Genomic DNA, 18,202 nt, shown 5'->3' with positions numbered 1-18,202 from the left:
CAACTGAATGGACTAAAGTAATTAAAAGAATTCCTCTATAACAACGTAAACACTCAAGAGTTAAGTAACTAGAGAGAAAGGGTTTATGTTCATCTCAAAGTGCAGAAAATTGATTTCTATGGATTCTTCAAGATCAAATGTGCCACTGAACGAAACTCTCTCTCAAAGTGGAGGGACAGACATTGATAAGATTGATTAGCCTGCAAGTGAGACACTTTCAATCTCAGGTCAGCAAAGTCACTGAAATGTAGCCAGAATAAAAAGTCCCTGTTCCTGACCTTTCAGGAGCTCTTCAAAAAAAAAAAAAAAAAAATCTGCTTTTCAGAAGCAAGTCTTTCTTAGTCTTTAACACCACAAAATGGCAAAGATCCAATTGTTTATTATGACATATAAAAACAGAGGCAAAAACCTGAATTTAAAAGAAAACTGCAGCTTTCCAATTATATTAATTTTCACTTAATTACCGTTGCCTTTACGGTAGCCTTAAAGTGAAAATTTAAAGAAATGCTTGAAGCACCTAGCCCTGGGCATACTTCTCCAGGTATATTTAAACCCTCAAGCCCATTACAATATGCTACAAAGAAACTGCCTTATATATTGTTCAAAGTGTTATACTTTTTTGACTTGGGTCAGATTCCATTTTAAAGTTTTTTATACGAAAAACAAGAGCCCAGCAAAAGAGTTAAGTATCCAAAAGCTTTGCAAATCACCTCCAAAGTATAGTTTCAGGGAGAGATTCACAAAGGGATTTAGGCACTGCAACACCTAACTTTTGGTGCCTTGCCATCCACTGGACCCCGGCACCCCAAGTCCGGGGTCTAAGAATGCCAGCAAGCTGAGCAGAGAGCTGCCTAAGCTAGCCAAACCCTTAGGGACTTAGGCACCTAAATCCAGGCCTGAGGAAAGCGCCTACCTGTTCAGAATTCTCAGGCCACATGCTCACGAGTGAAAATGTAGGTGCCTAGGGGACTTTAATGGTGGAAATTTAGGTGATTAGGGATTTTAGGCACCTACAAGGTTAGGCAGCAGCAGGGTTCTGAGGATCTCAGCAGCACCTAAATGTTGGATTTAGGCACCCAAAGTGGCTGTTAAGTATCTAAGTCCTTTTGTGGATCTAGCACTTGGTTTAGAAAATTAAACTATTTCTGTTCATCTTGGATTGCTACATTTTGGTGGCCTATCCTGCTCTACATATACCAATCAAAACTACTCTTCTCAAAAGTTTGGAACAAGAGAGGACTCCACTGAGCTGTGTATGGTCTTGAAGTGTTCTGACTCAAAGGATCAGGAAGGAAGGAACGAGGGACTGAAGAAAAACCAGGAGCAACAAAAGGCCTAAGGTGGAATGGCAGCAAATTGACTGGTTGGACAGTTTTAAAGGGTGTACTTTAAAACAGCAAAGAAAAAAAAAATCCCAATGCTTTACACATAAAACTTTGCAAATTTTTCATCGAAAGGTAATTTACAGAGCTACAAGATACAGGGAAACAGAACTAGACTACAGTCTTTATAAGTTAGATTCCAAACATGTTGCACTCCATTTGAACAGACTTTGGATGTCTGTATATTTCAATTTACATTTCACTTCCTGCAACTGTAGAGTTAAGTTCCCACAACAGAGAGAAAAGTCAGGATCTCGTTTAAAAAAAAAAAGAAAAGGACATTTTAAACATACAGCAGACATCTTCCACCCTCTAATTACTCCTCAAAGAAACATATGCTAAATTTTCTAAGTTTTCACAGGAGTGGGCATCTGATAACGGAATTTTACAACTCACTCATAAGTCAATAGAAAACTTTGCTTAGAAAAGATTTTAGTACAAAGTCTGACCATTCAGGCAATCTCCTGCAGTAACCTGGATAAACCTTATTGAATGAAGTTAAACTTCACCAAATTAAATTTAATACCTTTTGTGTCCATTGTATTAAAAATGCAATTGTTTATGTATGACTATGGAAACGTATGTAACTTCTCTCCAAAACGTGACTAATGTAAATGTTGGAAAATGTCAGCAACTTCAAAGGACTTTTTGAAACAATGTAAACTTTTAAAATTAAGTGGGTTTCCCAGGAAATCTGTAGGATGAAGGGGGGGTATGCTAACCTAAACCTTCTGGTTAGGCGAGAACTCTGCTGTTTGAAGCTTTGCCCGCTCTCCCCTCCCCTCCGGGGTGGCAGGGGTTGGGGGGAGGAGGAGACAGGGACATTTTCTGGCTGATCACCTATTCCCAGTCTCTTCAAAGACCCCAAATTGGATAAAGGACTCAGTTCCAGATTCATGGGGGTTCTTGTTCTGAGCAAAGGGTGTTATAAACTTGAAACCATGAGAAAACCACTGAGTGGGGTTTGAAGGATTGCTCACCAGCCAGAGCCCATGCCGGAGTTAGGTGATCTCTGGTGAACTTATTAGCATACATGTAGGTTCTTTTATTGTTTTCTCTGTATTGCCTTTACCTTAAGAATAAAATGCACTTATTTAGAAAGAGCTGCGTGGTAGATTAACTGGGATAATTAGACTGTTGACAATCCTGAAGAGAAGGCAAAAAGGCCTGTTTAGGCAGCCGTCTTTTGCTAGGGATATCACAGAGTAGGATTTACTGGATTCAGCCTGTAAATATCTTGGTCAGAAGGGAGATACATATGTTTCCACCCAAGAAAGGCAATAGCTGGGGAGTCAAGAGTGGATGCCTTTGCTGAACCATAGCAGGGAAATACAGATATAGTTGTGCTGAACTGCGACAGAGAATGAGAGACTTCTGGGAAAAGTTGAACTAAATCCAGATATTAAGACACAGAACCTAAACAACAGAGACGCTGTCATTCACATCTTATCCTCATGAAGCATGGATAAAAATCAATTACTTTAAAAAATCCAATTTAAATAAAAAATTTTGAATGTAAATTAAGTTACAGGTTTATTTAAAAAACTATTTAGAATTAATTTTGAAATTGATAACCTATGTTAAGTCCTAACTTCTTATAATCTAAATAAAATCATTTAAATTAAATATAAAAAATAATATTAAGCAGTTTGCTGCCAAGTTTTAAAGGAAGTCAAACCACTGAACTGGTGGAAGTCACTGGCTAAGCACCTGGAACAGACTGATGTGCTAACCCAGCTTTTGACAGTAGTAAGCTCTTCTGCACATGCAGAGAGAATAGCTTCTTTACCGGAGTTTATTCAACTAGTTCAGTTCAATGCTTAGTTCAGTCACAGTTAAAAAATCAACTGGGAGTTGAAAAAGTAGAAAAGCTTGTTTTCCTCTTCCAATCTATGAATCAAAGCTAGGTATGAGAGAGGGATTTACTAATTCTAAAATCATCAAGGATATGGTGACCAGAAACAATTACATCAATTCATAAACTACAGACAATACTTCCTTTGTTTAAAAAAATCAGTTAGTTTAAATACAAAACGTGTTTTGGAAAATGTTTTCTCTTATGCAGCCAATACATAAGGTACTTTACTTATTTTATTCTCAAGGTAAAATACAAAAAAAAAAGTTAAATGCTGGTTTGGGCCATTTTATTTGAAATGTCATTTCCATCCAAACAGATTTTGAAACAAATCACATGTAAAAAATGATACACATAGTAAATAAAGAATGCATCGTTCATCGTTTTCTAATATGTTAAAAATGCAAAAATTAACAGTCTGAATAAACGTAAGTCAAGCTACATAATGCCTAAGTAAATGTGTATAGATATAATGTATCCTCCTGGCTAGCAAAATGCATCAAATTTAGTGTAAAGGCTATATTCAGATGCAAATTAATATGTTTGAATGGTTATCAACTAATGATTCCCCTCATCTCAAAAAAGATACACTGGTGTTAGAAAAGGTTCAGAAAAGGGCAACTAAAATGATTAGGGGTTTGGAATGGGTCCCATATGAGGAGAGATTAAAGAAGCTAGGACTTTTCCTCTTGGGAAAGAGGAGACTAAGGGGGGATATGATAGAGGTATATAAAATCAAGCTTATGCTCTAATAAATTGGTTAGTCTCTAAGGTGCCACAAGTACTCCTTTTCTTTTTGCGAATACAGACTAACACGGCTGTTACTCTGAAAAAAGTTATTTACTTGTTCCCATAATATAAGAACTAGGGGCCACCAAATGAAATTAATGGGCAGCAGGTTTAAAACAAATAAAGGAAGTTGTTCTTCACTCAGCGCATAGCCAACCTGTGCAACTCCTTGCCTGAGGAGGTTGTGAAGGCTAGAACTACAACAGGGTTTAAAAGAGAACTGGATAAATTCATGGAGGCTAAGTCCATTAATGGCTATTAGCCAGGATGGGTAAGGAATGGTGTCCCTAGCCTCTGTTTGTCAGAGGGTGGAGATGGATGGCAGGAGAGAGATCACTTGATCATTACCTGTTAGGTTCACTCCCTCTGGGGCACCTGGCACTGGCCAGTGTCAGTAGACAGGATACTGGGCTGGATGGACCTTCGGTCTGACCCAGTATGGCCATTCTTATGTTAATGAGAATCAACCTTGTTTAGAAAATAAAGAGTACAAATACAAAACAATTAAAATCATGATTTAAATCAAGCAAGAAACCTTGATTTAAATCATTGATTATAAATCAAAGCAACAAGTTACTGATTTTATCAATCCACCCTGTCCTGTTTCTATCCTCTTTAATGGTTAAATTCATGTTAAGAATGTAGACAGATAAAGCCTTCAAGGGGAGACTAGCAAAGTTTTCTTTTATTTCCTCTACTTCAAATTAGAACTGTAGTTAATTCCAATTCCCTCAAATCATACACAGATCAAAGACATCTGCACAGTATTTGTTCCCTTGCATGGTCATGCACTCCAATGCTCATACTGTTTAAGTAGACCATTGTGTTCTATGCAACCTCAGGACCCGAAATGTACATCCTAGAATGTTCCTTTGCAGGCACAACAGTGGGGGAAGGGATCTCTTAGTGTATTCTGATACAAGTCTTTCAGATAAGTTTCTCCTCCCCTCCACTGCCCACAAAATGGTCTATCAAAACATTTTCTTTACACACTGAGTATTAGTTGTTTTTTTGAAACACTCCTCTTTCCCTATATTCTTTGTTTCTTAGAGCACTCATTTAAAATGGTACACCTTTAGGGCTAATCTGTGTGCACCATTTTTATACAATTGCACAGAAAAGATGCTGGCTTAATTTGCACACCTAACCACCATGACTACAAAAATGTAAACCAGACAATTCAGCACACATGTTTAATTACAGTCATTTGTATGTGCAATTACCAAAACTGTATACACACATATCAAAGACCTGATTCAGGAAATTCCTATTAAGAAAAGGCAATGAAATATGTGCCTAAGTGCTTTTCTAATGGGGATATATTTAAATACATGCTCAATGCTTTCTGGGGCTCAGGTAACTGTCTAAAATGAGACTTGTAATTGTATAGATTTTGTACCCATAATTACATGCCTGACCTTTTAAAAAAACAAATAAAAAAATCTAGCCCTCATTGTTAAAATATGTAGAAAATTCCAATCCTTATTTTCATTCAGCAAATTTTATACAGAAACTGTTTAATTTACTTTAACAATTTTCTCAAAAAAGTTTGCAAACTCTCAGTGAATCTCATTGTCAAGGTGTCAAGAAGTAAAGAGTTTACAAATTAAAATGTACACAAGAAAGTCTGGAAGTTACTGTTACAAATGATCAGTACACATTTTAATTTATGAATTCATTTACCTGCAAATGCAGTTTCACTGTTCTTGGGGCCTAACATTTTCATACATTGTTTAAAAAACCATCTCACACCTTTACAACCTCCTTATTTTGCAAAGAATGTGCCTTGTCTTTTGTAATAGTGGATTCTGCTTTTTCTATTTTGGCAAATAGCGCGGTAAAGTTTCTAGGAAGACATTTTTTGACACTCCCTTATCTTCTCTTGTTTCCAGACACTTTACTGAGAGTTAGGAAACTTATTGCCACTCAAGACAAGTATAGTTTTGGGGGGAGAGAGAAAAAGAGGGGGAATGTATAACAATTCAATATACACTGGACACCATAACTACTTTCTCTTAGTTAAAATTCCGCCTTGAGCAGAGCAAAGCAACGTCTACTGAAAATTGATTTACCTTAACTTTGCAAATTTTAAAAGAGTTTAGAAATTCAAAACTTCGCCTTTTTCAAAGATGGAAAGTTTGAAAAATAGTTTATATTTGCACAGATATGTATATGCTGCTAGCTTTTAAACTACTATGGCTCAGATCTTGAGCTGCAATGAAGATGTACTTGGCAAAGCTTAGGCAAGGGAGTGGGATCAAAAGTGGATTTAAGCCACTCTTGCATTTTAGAGCTCTCTAGTTGGTTCCTAGCATTAAGTAGGACAACCTGTTTTACAGCCTATACCTACGGCCTCAAGAGGCGATTTCAACAATCTGGATTCTTGACAGTGTAGGGAGCAATCCCAGCAAGGGCTCCATTCCTGGGCATGCCCCTTGTATCAAGGGCTGAGAACTTGTCTATATTAGGAAGGTCTGTACCCATGTAGCTATACCAGTGTAAAACGCCAGTGTAGATGCACTATACTTATGTAAAGTGGGGCTCGCAGCAGTGAAACTTACCTTGGTTTGAAACAGTGTCAGTTTCGAACTGGGGTAAACTGCAGAGATACTACACATCTGTGCTGGAGATTTACACTCATGTAGCTATACTAGTGAGAAAATTCCTAATGTAGAAAAGTCCTGAGAGCAGGGAGATGATATAGCAACTAGTTGGAGAATCTCCCAGGAAGGAAAAATCCTCAGAAGGCAAAGTCTGCCAAGTTTAGGACTGTTCTGTGCCACTGGAAGATCCAACTCAGAGTTTAAACTGGTTTTTTCTTCCATAATATAGTACTCATTGGGCAAAGTCCAGCTCTCACTGAAGTTAATGGGAAGATGATTGAGTCTACTGAGAAATTAGGTACCAGTAGTTGATCAAGTTCTCTCACCAGCCAATTTCCTACTTAACTGAGGAGGGAAGTAAAGAAATTGTATAAAATTTACTTTGAAAAGCAAATTTCTCTATTATGCTAGCTGATAATTTATGTAATTTGACTTAGTTTCTAGAACTGCAGTTCTAGTTAAATATCAATTCTGAAATATTTTTCCTTTCTAAATCATTTAGCTGACCTTAAGTGGTACAAAAGGCATACAATACACAAAAAAACATATTTCTAAAAATCTGGGAAATTGTAATTTAGGAAAAAACAGAGAGATCTTTTTGTCTTACAAGCAGCAATCCATGATACAACTATATAATTAACAGATCAAAGATCATTAAAAAAAGCTTCATGAGTAACAGTGAATCAGGATTTTTCTGCACATCAACCTACTTCTCTTTAACTTCCTTTATACAGAAAGATAGGAGGGTAATCTGTACACTTTTCCTGTCAGCACAACCCCACACAACAGTCCACCAACCTTGCACAACATTGAAGAATAGGCATCAAATTTGAAATTCATTGCATTACCTGCTCACATCAATGATTAATATTTTTGGATCACATTTTTTACTGCAACTCAAAGGCTACAAGGATTGACAGTAGTAAAACAGACTACAAGATTCACCGTCAGCTCATACAAATACCTAAAGATAAAAGGTACTTGAAGAAATAAGAACTTAAGATGGAATATGTTTCCATTATTTTAGATCATCACTGTATCACAGTAATGGCTGGGAAAACCATTTAGCATTATTATATTTTGTAAGTATACAATAAAAAAAGCAAGAATAATGTATCACAAAATGTACTTTAATAATATGACAAGTTTAGCTTAAATAATTACTGAATAACTGATTCAATCACGTACAAAAAGTTGGGACTGGGAAGGCAAAATGCATTAGTCCTTTTCTGCATCAAAGGGGACATTGTCCACAGAAGAGTAGAGTTTACAGGGGAGGGGAAGATCTGTCCTGCTCATCCATCAGTGGCTGCATCTCTGATAAGTCCAGAATGTATGTGTTTAGTAGCCTATTTTGTAAAAATGTCTTCTCAGCATATGTCCCCCCTCTACAACACTCCAGTGTTAAATCTATGGTAAGTGGAGACAAACTGCCTTTTTTGTATATCAGGAATTATTGGTATGTATCTTAGCAAGTATAGATTAGTTAGAATCTAGTCACTTACAGGAGAACCTTTCTATTATGTTGTAAATCTAGAATGTAACTGGACAAATGAAAGGCTGATGAAATTCCTAGAAATGTCGTAATAATGAATCTATAGACATCTTTCCACTGGAGAGAGTCTTCCCGAAAGTGAAATAAATACTACAGTGGAGCAGTCAACCTTTAAAATTGTTTAAAATAGTTTCTCCTCATGGAATGCATCCGATGAAGAGAGCTGTAGCTCATGAAGGCTTATGCTCAAGTAAATTCGTTAGTCTCTAAAGTGCCACAAGTACTCTTTCTTTTTGTGAATACAGACTAACACAGCTGCTACTCTGAAACCTCTCCTCATGGTATGATCACTTCTCTATTTTAGGTGGAGACTCCCTCCAAATTGACATAGGTTGATACTGTGTCAGATAATCCAGCTCTCTATTCTGGACTGCTCTTCCATCCGAACTAAAATTTCGGTCTGTATTTCTGATATCTCCTTGTGATGTCCAGCCATCAATTAAGACTTAAAATGAATGGCCAAAATGGAGCTCCCTTTTCTACATCACTGTGGTCAACACCATCATCCTCAATCACTCAAACCTATAATCTTGGCTCAATCTCTGACTCAGTCCTTTCTTTTGACCCACACATACACATTGTGTCTAAATCCTACAACTTCTTCCTATGCAATATCTCCAAGATCTGATCTGACCTTTCTTCTCCATCCATACTGCTAAAACTCTTGTCCAAGACCATATCATCTCACACTTTAACTACTATAATCTTCTTTTCTCTGGACTCGTCATCTCTAATTTCATCCCCCTCAAGTCTGCTCAAAATGCTGTGCACTAACATTATCTTCCTGGCTCATCACTGACTGTCACTTCGCCTGTACACACACTTTTTTTGAATCCCCTTTGTCCACCACATCAAGCACAAGCTTCTTGCTCTTACTTTCAAAATGCTTTACAACTTTATCAAGCCTTTTCTCCAATTGCAAGGTTGACTCCTATCTTCACTCTGCCAATAATGTCTGTCAAGATTCCTTCCCCACTCTGAACTCTAAGGTACAGATGTGGGGACCTGCATGAAAGACCCCCTAAGCTTATTCTTACTAGCTTAGGTTAAAAACTTCCCCAAGGTACAAACTTTGCCTTGTCCTTGAACAGTATGCTGCCACCACCAAGTGTTTTAAACAAAGAACTCGGAAAGAGACCACTTGGAGATGTCTTCCCCCAAAATATCCCCCCCAAGCCCTACACCCCCTTTCCTGGGGAATACTTGATAAAAATCTTCACCAATTGGTACAGTTGAACACAGACCCAAACCCTTGGATCTTAAGAACAACGAAAAATCAATCAGCTTCATTAAAAAAGAATTTTAATTAAAGAAAAAGTAAGAGAATCACCTCTGTAAAATCAGGATGATAAATACCTTACAGGGTACTCAGATTCAAAACATAGAGAACCCCTCTAGGCAGAACCTTAAGTTACAAAAAGACACAAAAATAGGCATATACATTCCATTCAGCACAGTGTATTTTACCAGCCATTAAACAAAAGGAAATCTAACGCATTTCTAGCGAGATTACTTACTAACTTTATAGAAGTTCTGAGTCTGCATTCCTGATCTGTTCCTGACAAAAGCATCACACAGACAGACAGACCCTTTGTTCCCGCCCCCTCCCAATTTGAAAGTATCTTGTCTTCTCATTGGTCATTTTGGTCAGGTGCTAGCAAGGGTATCTTGGCTTCTTAACCCTTTACAGGTGAAAGGGTTTTGCCTCTGGCCAGGAGGGTTTTATAGCACTGTATTCAGAAAGGTGGTTACCCTTCCCTTTATTTTTATGACAATGTCAATCTTGATCACCTGATTCTAACACTGCATCTACACTAGAGAATTTACAGCAGAACAGCTCTACCAATGCATCTGCGCTGCTGTAAGATGTCTTGTGTAGCCACTCTGACAACGGTAGAGAGCTCTCCCGTCGACATAATCCACCCCCAACAAGTGACAGTAGCTATATTGGGGGAGAAGTTTTCCTGACGACATAGCGCTGTGCACGCTACCACGTATGGTGGCGTAACTTATGTTTCTCGGGGGGATGTTTTTTCACACCCCAGAGTGACCTAAGTTTTGCCCACATAAGTGGTAATATAGACATGGCTTTAGCTTCTCTAAAAGTGCGTTTAGGCTTTCTCCCATGCTGCCTCTTATGAATGGGAAAAGCTCGCAGTCAAAATCCACAAAGCCGCCATAACTTATCCTCCTTCAAGTCCCTCTTCAAAACTTACTTCTTCTGTAATGCACATAGTAACCTGATGAAGACTAGGCAAGTGGTAAGTTGCGTTTACCATTCTTCATGGGTTCAGAGTAAGACATCTGCACATTTCATGAATTTTGTTACCCTTTCTCTCCTGCCCTCCACCCCAACCCATTTGTCTCATTCACCTGTTAAGTTTTGTCTTTTAGACTCTAAGTTCTTTGAGGGAAGGACAGATACTTTACGATTATATAGTTCCTAAGCACAGTGGAGCCCCACCCTGGCTAGCATCTGCAATATAAATGTTAAATAATAATAAAAAATGCAAAAATGACTGGTATCATGCAATTTTTGAAAGCTATACTCATACTGTTGGATATGGCAATTACGTGGGGTTCTATATTTATGGTCCAAGTGACTTACAGATTAAATCTGCTCAGTTTACAAACAGATTTCTAGCTGCTCGCCCTGCAAACTCAATTTATAATCTATAGGACAAACTGTTTGCCAGTGAAAGGGTAAACACATCTGATCGCTCTAGAACTATGAAAAGCCAGAAATTCTGGAACTTTACAACAATAATGGAGTCTGTGTATCTAATTACAGTTCACTATAGAGCACTACTGCTGAAGAAGATTGCTAAAATTTTCTAAATCACTGGCCTGAAGTGCAACAATTTTCAGTAAGCAGAATGGATTTTCATTTGGCTTTCATCCAGTAATATTTTATGTTTTGGATCCAATTTTTGCAAAGAAAACGCAACAAAATTACAGAGACCCCAGATATTTGTCAACATTTTAAAGAGAACTGTCATTTTAATAAGGAACCATGTTTCTCAGTTTAGTATATCTTATTAATCTTTATTTAACCCATCTACTTCATCACATTGTTAAAAGCTCTCAAAATTTTAGTTGTCTAAAAAAGTTCATATAAAAGCCATCATCCATCCCCAACAACAATATTTTAGCTTCTCTTGCTATCCAGTTAAAAAAAATTATACTGCAAACTCAGCTTTTTAGCAAGAGCTATAAACAATAAAACAAACTGGCTTGGCATGGGTGCGAGCGAAGAACCACACTGTTCCCTTTGGGAAAAGATGTCATTCAGAAGTGCCTCACTAAGGCTTTATCTACACTGGAACTTCGTCGGCAAAGCTTTTGTTGTTCCGTGGTGTTTAAATACCACTCCCCCCCGAACAACAAAAAAGTTTTACTGATGAAAAGCACCGGTGTGGGGGTGGAAGTTAGTGGTTTTTTTGTTTGTTTGTTTTTTTTGTCAGCGGGAAAACTCTCTCTCTCCTGCCGACAAACAGCAGCTACACTGCGTACCTTTTAGCAGCACAGCTGTGTCGCTAAAACATGCGTAGTGTAGACAAAACCTAAATGTACAGGCTAAATTTTAACAACCCTCTCTCACACATTTTAGCATTGTTTGTAATTATATCCATGCATTTTAGTTACATTAAATTATTTAGGGAAACTAACATCAACCAGAAAAAGTTTACAAAAATTGAACTCTTACCATCCACCAAAAATAGTTACTAAACACAAACCCCAAAGGGAAGTCATTACATTTACTGAATTTGCTAACACACTATTGAGTCGTTAGCTTCTATAATAAAAAAATATATATATTTGCACATTTTATATCAATATTTCCATAACATTTAGTTATTAACTGATGTGATACTTTGTATATTTTTATCATTCTATATAAATACAAAAACACAAATAGATGGATACATTATGAGCTCTGTGTGTTGCCTACAAAACTTAACATTCACATTTCCCATTAAACTGCTTATATCCACTTCACTTACAATTATAATCAAATCCTAAAACAAAAATATACTACTTTAAGTATTAATAACCACTTCCAATTCCCACTCTCTTCACATGTGATAAAAGGGTAGCTTCATGAAAACAACAGGAAGTGTGAACTCAGGTAACTGGCTGGCATAATAAACCAAATTTTAAGATGAGACAGAAAAAAATTATGAGATATTCTTTCCCAACATAGTAAAAGTGTTACTTCACAAAAAGAAGGATTTCTCAGTTATCCTTCATGTTATCATATTTAACCCAACTGTCTAGCTGGTGACTCATTTGTTGGATTCAAAAGTCAGATTTTCCAGGAAGTTTTTTCTCTATGTACAGTGTACTTTTTCCAGTTAATTTCTTTCCAGACCAGAAAACAGTGACAACACTGTACACCATGAAGTTTCTATAATCATTAAGAAAAACTATCACATGCCATTCAGTTTATAAATAGCAATGAGTTTTATTCAACTTTTATTTTAATTCTTAGTTCAGTTGTCACTATATTCTTTAGTTTAGGTTTCATGAGGTATACCTAATATTATTTGTTTTATAGTAGTTCCTAAAGGTTCAAGTTCCATTCTGCAAGGCACTGTACAAACACAAGAAAAGAGCTTTAAGAGCTTAGAAAAATCAGTAGATTTTAGTGTTCAACTGACCATGTGAATCATCAGAACTAAAAATGAAAATTTTACACCACTGGAAACCTGGAATACCCCCACTTTCCAAAACTGTAAAAACATTCCTTTCTAGCCATAGTTGTTTGCAAGATATTGAAATTAAAATCACATCAGGGGAGGCACGTTCCTAGTGGCTAGAGCACTAGACTGAAATTTGGAAGACCTGGAAGATTCCCAATTCTGCCACTGGCCTGCTGGATGAGCTTGGACAAGCCACTCTGTCCTTCAGTTTCCCCATCTGTAAAATGAGGATAGTGATCCTTAGCTCCTTGGTAAAACAGAGTGATGTACTAATGAAAAGTGTTATATACAAGCTAGGTATTATTCTGATTGGGTGTGGTGGCATGGTGGCAAACTTCAATTTAACATGCTTTTAGTGGCTATATCTCAAGAATTGCTATAATAGAACTAATGATGTATACTGTCTGAAAGCTTGAAAATGCAGCCTTCAAACAGCACAACTGTTAAAATTTTACTCAAAGGGACTCACGAGATTATTGATAATCAACATAACATGCTTTTATAGCACAGGAATTTTACTTTTTGTTACTAAATATTTGTTACTAAATATTAACTTCATAAAACAGTTTCACAAAATTTGCTTCAAAAGCTAAAAGTCAATTTTAACAAATGAAAAGAAATCCAATATTTTCTCCATTTTACTGGACCAGCATAGCACCTCAAATATGGAAACAGATCTGCTTATGGTGCAAGTGATCCCGTAAGCCTTTACTAAGAGAATAATGTGTACTTCTGTCAAGGTTAAAAGTTTTGCCAGACTACCGGAGATTTATACTGTAAATATTCAACAATATTGTACAGCAAAAATAGTAAAAAATGTTTTAAAGTAGGCAACCCTTTTGCATTAACACCTTGTGTTTCATTACCTGCTGGGGGGAGTGGAAGAACCTTCTTGCAGACCAATCAACTTTTTCTAAACATTGATCAAAAGCAAAAACCCTCAAAATCCAAACCCCGACTAAGAACTCAACAGCCTTTGGACACCATCATATATTTCAGATGTGTCATCCTGACAGACTTGATGGATCAGACTGATTACCTCTGCCTCATTACAGCCTACAGCTATCCTACAACTTCCCAATGTTCAAGGGTGTCTCAACTAACATTTCAACTGCTACTAAGGCTCATGAACTTTCTGAGACTGCTTCAGTTTCAACTAGAACAGAACTGATCAGCTTTTCTTTCTCCCCAGTGAACTTGGATAAGTGCTTGTTCCTTCTCTTCTTGTGATCTGGCAGACATATTTTAATTCTCAAAAACAGGTGAGGACAACAGTTGTGTTTCAACCTGTGTAACAGTATATATATTGATCATTAGATTTCCTTTAATATGCTAATTAAGCTATAAGTGAGGAAAGAAGTCCAACAGTAATTTGCAGGGTGGGCCAATAAGGCAGCTCTCCAGGTCATTACAGCCATTTAAGTATGAGTCACACAACAGTACACTATCAAAGTAAGAGGACAAACAGCAGTAAAATTTTATCCCCTGCCTCCAAAAACAAAGATTTAAATAATTCTTTCCCCAGTTTATTTATTACTCCAGTCCTCTTTTTAGTTGATCAGTTGATACTCTCCTATATCTGACCAAGATTGTTTTAAATAAAGATTAGATTGAAGATTTTTGTTATTTATTTTACCAGGGAATGAACTGAAGGAACAAGTGGAAACAGGGGTCTACTGGGAACACAGGAGCTCCTGGAAATCCATAGATACCAAATTATGTCCAAGAAATACAACTACAATTCAGTCTTGCTTATCTCATATCATCCAAAACCAACTTTTTTCCCCACAAGTCAATTGACCCAAAATCAGGATGAGTCAAACGCACTACGTCTTTTCAGAATAAGACAGAGAATTTACTCAGACAGTGCTCAGAAAAGTGAACAAGGTGAACTGCACCTATTGCTGCATTCCAGTGAGCATAAGAAAATAAAATAAACAAATGGAGGCAATGTCCAGCAGCCTTAGGAGTTCCTAGAAGGATTGGATAGCCTTACAAGCTTTTGCTCCCACCCACCCACAAGAGGAATGTGATTTCTACACCTTCAAATGCAAAATTAGGAAGAGAGAGTTTGAAATAGTAGAGGCAATAGTAGAAGGGCAGTAACAAGGCACTAACCTAAGGCTCTAATTTAAGAGAAAAACAGAGATCCATTCAATATTGAATTAAAAAGTAACTTAGCCTTCCTCAGCAGGAATGGTTGGTTCATTTTCTAGCACTGATCACACACCACTGAAGTTACTTGTTACAGTACATGCTCCAGATTCTCTGAACCAAATTTTTGGTGCCCTCATTCTGAGGCCACCATCTCTTGCTGATGGCTGCTCTGACAATTTTTCCTAAAATAATTAACTTTAGGAAAAAAGAAATAAATATGCACATATACATGTCCAAATCATTGTAATTTATTTATGTAGGAGTTTTTTTTGCAGACTCAATAATAAAAATAATGTGGAGTTGTGTCTACTCTTTACTGGACCTAAACAGAATAGAAACAATAATAAGGTGCTTTTCACATTCTTGCCTTTTTTCTTGTTGCTTCTTTTGCTTTTTTCATTGATTTTTTTGTTTGTTTGTTTTTTAAAGACTTGCTAGTTACTAAGTCTGCTGTGAAGAGTGACATTAACAAACATACAAATATCACTTTTTACAGCACTTACTCAGCCCTGGCAAGCCTGGGGTCAAATTAAGCCCTGGATGGGGAGGTGGGCAGGGAGGCAGTGGGGGTCAGGGGTGATGGAGGATGGGTGAGCTCGGGGCCAGAGCCCACCACCCCGCGCAGCCAGGGAACCGAGTCCAAAGCCCCATGTCCAAGGGATGGGGTCCGGGGGTGGAGTTCAAAGCCCTGTGGCTGTAGCCTGCCCCCCACCACCACTATGCTGAAGCCTGACCCTATCCCCACCCCTCCCAGAAAAGTGGGGAACTCACTCGCCGCCTGCTTCTCCAGCTTGTGCATCTCCAGAGGGGGACAGGGCCCAACCACTGCTGGCAGCCCTAGGGGAGAGGCCACTGCTCTGCCCCTCCAGGAGGCTCTGGGCTGCAAGAAAAGCCCCTGGTGGCTGCATGTGGCTACATTTGAGAGAAAGAGGAAATTTGTGATTGGGAGCAACAATTAAAGGTACCGGTGGGGAAAAAATGTGTGTCTGAAAACTAACTGCAACCAAGGATTCAGAATCTGCAGTAGCACAATCAAGGCAGTATCAGAACATTATATTTAACAAAAATGTTATATATCACAGTGTTAAGAGAGTTTTTTTCTTAATTCAGCTTTTTTCGTGCTAAGTTACAAGTAAAAATGAAATTGAATTTTGGTCAAAGATATCATAGTTAATTCACTCCTACGTGATAAACCATCAGAGAAAATCTGTTCTGCTTTCAATAGTTCATTCACCTACACTTGAGAAGTGATCCTGTGTATTTTTAAGCATTGCAGCAAGTCACCAGGTTGTTAAAATATGTTACCACAAGATTAAAATGTTTCTTGAAGAAGTATTATCCCTACCATACTGACTTCAAAGATCCAGGGTATTTGTCAATTTGAAGACATATTACAGTAGGTTATTTAAAGTTATTTTTAGTGGTCTTATGCCTGAACTACTCTGCCAATATAAAACTGCCTCAGTTTGAAAAGAATTTTAAAAAGCCACAAGCCTCGAATCCAAAAAGGGCAGTTACTGGTCAAGTAATAAAACTCCCGATTTGTGAATTTTTCAGAATGACCAATACACATTATTTCCCCTCATGTTTTTCTATTTTAGATTTATAAGCTACCATGAAAGAAATTAGAATACATCCTATTTTACAGCCTTTAGCCTCCCTTCTAAATCTAGACACCTCCATTTTAAAAGGTCTTTTATTTCAAAGGCTCCAAGACAATTAGCATAAAAATGTTATGTAAAACATGTAAGAAGAAACATGATACAAGAGTGGGAGGGGAAAAGGTGGGGTGATATTAAGCTGTATATCACATTTTCTCTGAACAGAGTAATGTTTTATCTTGAAGAAACATACTTGAACTATACAGGAAACAATTAAATAGTTTATTATAACCCGATTCTCATTATCCACCTCAGTTTCTACAAGGTGCAATAATAAGGTATACGTTAACAGAACGCTGTTTGAAGTAGCTTTGGAGTTCTGCATTCGAGGACAAAATTCCATGACTCAGATTCATGTAATCAAAACCGCAAAATGCTTGCCTCTTAATATCATGTGACAATTTCAAAGAGGAAGCTATTTTGTTCAGTAAATTCCTAAAAATGTAAACATTAGAAATCAAAACCCTATATTATTTTTAGTACTATATAGTCTCACCACCTTAGAACCCAATTTTGCCTAGGCCTAAAAAGCTTCAAGGCAGACCAGTTTTCTTTTTCCATCTATTTAGGGTTAACATCCTGCCCCTCCTCTTTCCATTTCATGAATGGGGAAATATGAAGGGTTGTTTCACATCACTGAACCGGATGAAATTTAGGAAGCAGAACTTGGGATCAGTAGTGCATTAGGAAGCACACTCCCTCTCATATAAGAGCTGCAGTTAAAACTGTATACCTTAGTTAGATTGTATCTTTACATTAGTTAAATAATCATTAAACACACTAAACCATTTTTAAGACAAATATTTCATTATACACAGGAGTCACCTTAAAAGTGGATTGATTTTTTTTTTCCAGGCAAACACAATGAGTGAGGAGTAGGATTTAAGAAGGGTGTGGGGGGAGGGCAGAATGGGAGAGAATGTAAAGCTCAGCCAAAATTTTGCAAGTGTAGTAAACACATTAATTTGTTACAGAGACAAATCACACTCAGATTTAAGAGGCAGGAATCTTCCTTGTCCAAAATAAAATTTTAACTTTGTTTATAATCCTGTCACTAACTCCATCACTTTGGGGAAGAGAAACACTATGCTTTCTTATTCAATATTAAAATCAAAACCTTACCATAATAGAACATGGCAAAGTTCTGTTTAGTGAGTAGGGACTTTATTAATGATCTCTGAAAAAATTAAACCATTTTTGTAAGCCATGTTCTTGTTATGGTCCAGATATACACTCTGGATGTGCTGAATGAACGTTAAGACCCCATATCTAACATGGATCAACGATTTGTAAGTGATATAGAAATAGATGTAGGAAATTGAACTAAAATAAGTAAATTATTGTATTATACATTAGTTTGTTCACCACTGAGTCTGTCTGAAGGTCACCCATAAATGAACACACACCACTCACCTCACTCCTTTATGTACCATAATTACATTATGCGGCTTTTAGGAGGAAACTGGCTTTTGGACCTTGTTTTGAAGGAGTATATAT

The 18,202-nt window shown here is 37.2% G+C and overlaps 1 protein-coding gene and 1 long non-coding RNA gene across 2 annotated transcripts in view; one reads left to right on the top strand and one right to left on the bottom strand.

Annotated features, from left to right (window-relative positions):
• The window catches only part of LOC311526691, a 31,577-nt gene extending 16,773 nt beyond the window's left edge, over window positions 1-14,804 (top strand). Inside the window, exons 2-3 of the long non-coding RNA XR_014713097.1 lie at window positions 14,080-14,149; window positions 14,527-14,804. This is a non-coding gene — a long non-coding RNA (uncharacterized lncRNA). The remainder of the gene's footprint in view (window positions 1-14,079; window positions 14,150-14,526) is intronic.
• The window catches only part of IRS4 (insulin receptor substrate 4), a 37,238-nt gene that overhangs the window by 12,759 nt on the left and 6,277 nt on the right, over window positions 1-18,202 (bottom strand). The window lies entirely within an intron of this gene.

Source organism: Lepidochelys olivacea (assembly GCF_965140295.1).
Source record: "Lepidochelys olivacea isolate rLepOli2 genome assembly, chromosome: 9".
Classification (NCBI taxonomy): Eukaryota; Metazoa; Chordata; order Testudines; family Cheloniidae; genus Lepidochelys; species Lepidochelys olivacea.
This window is presented reverse-complemented; position numbering and strand designations above follow the sequence as displayed.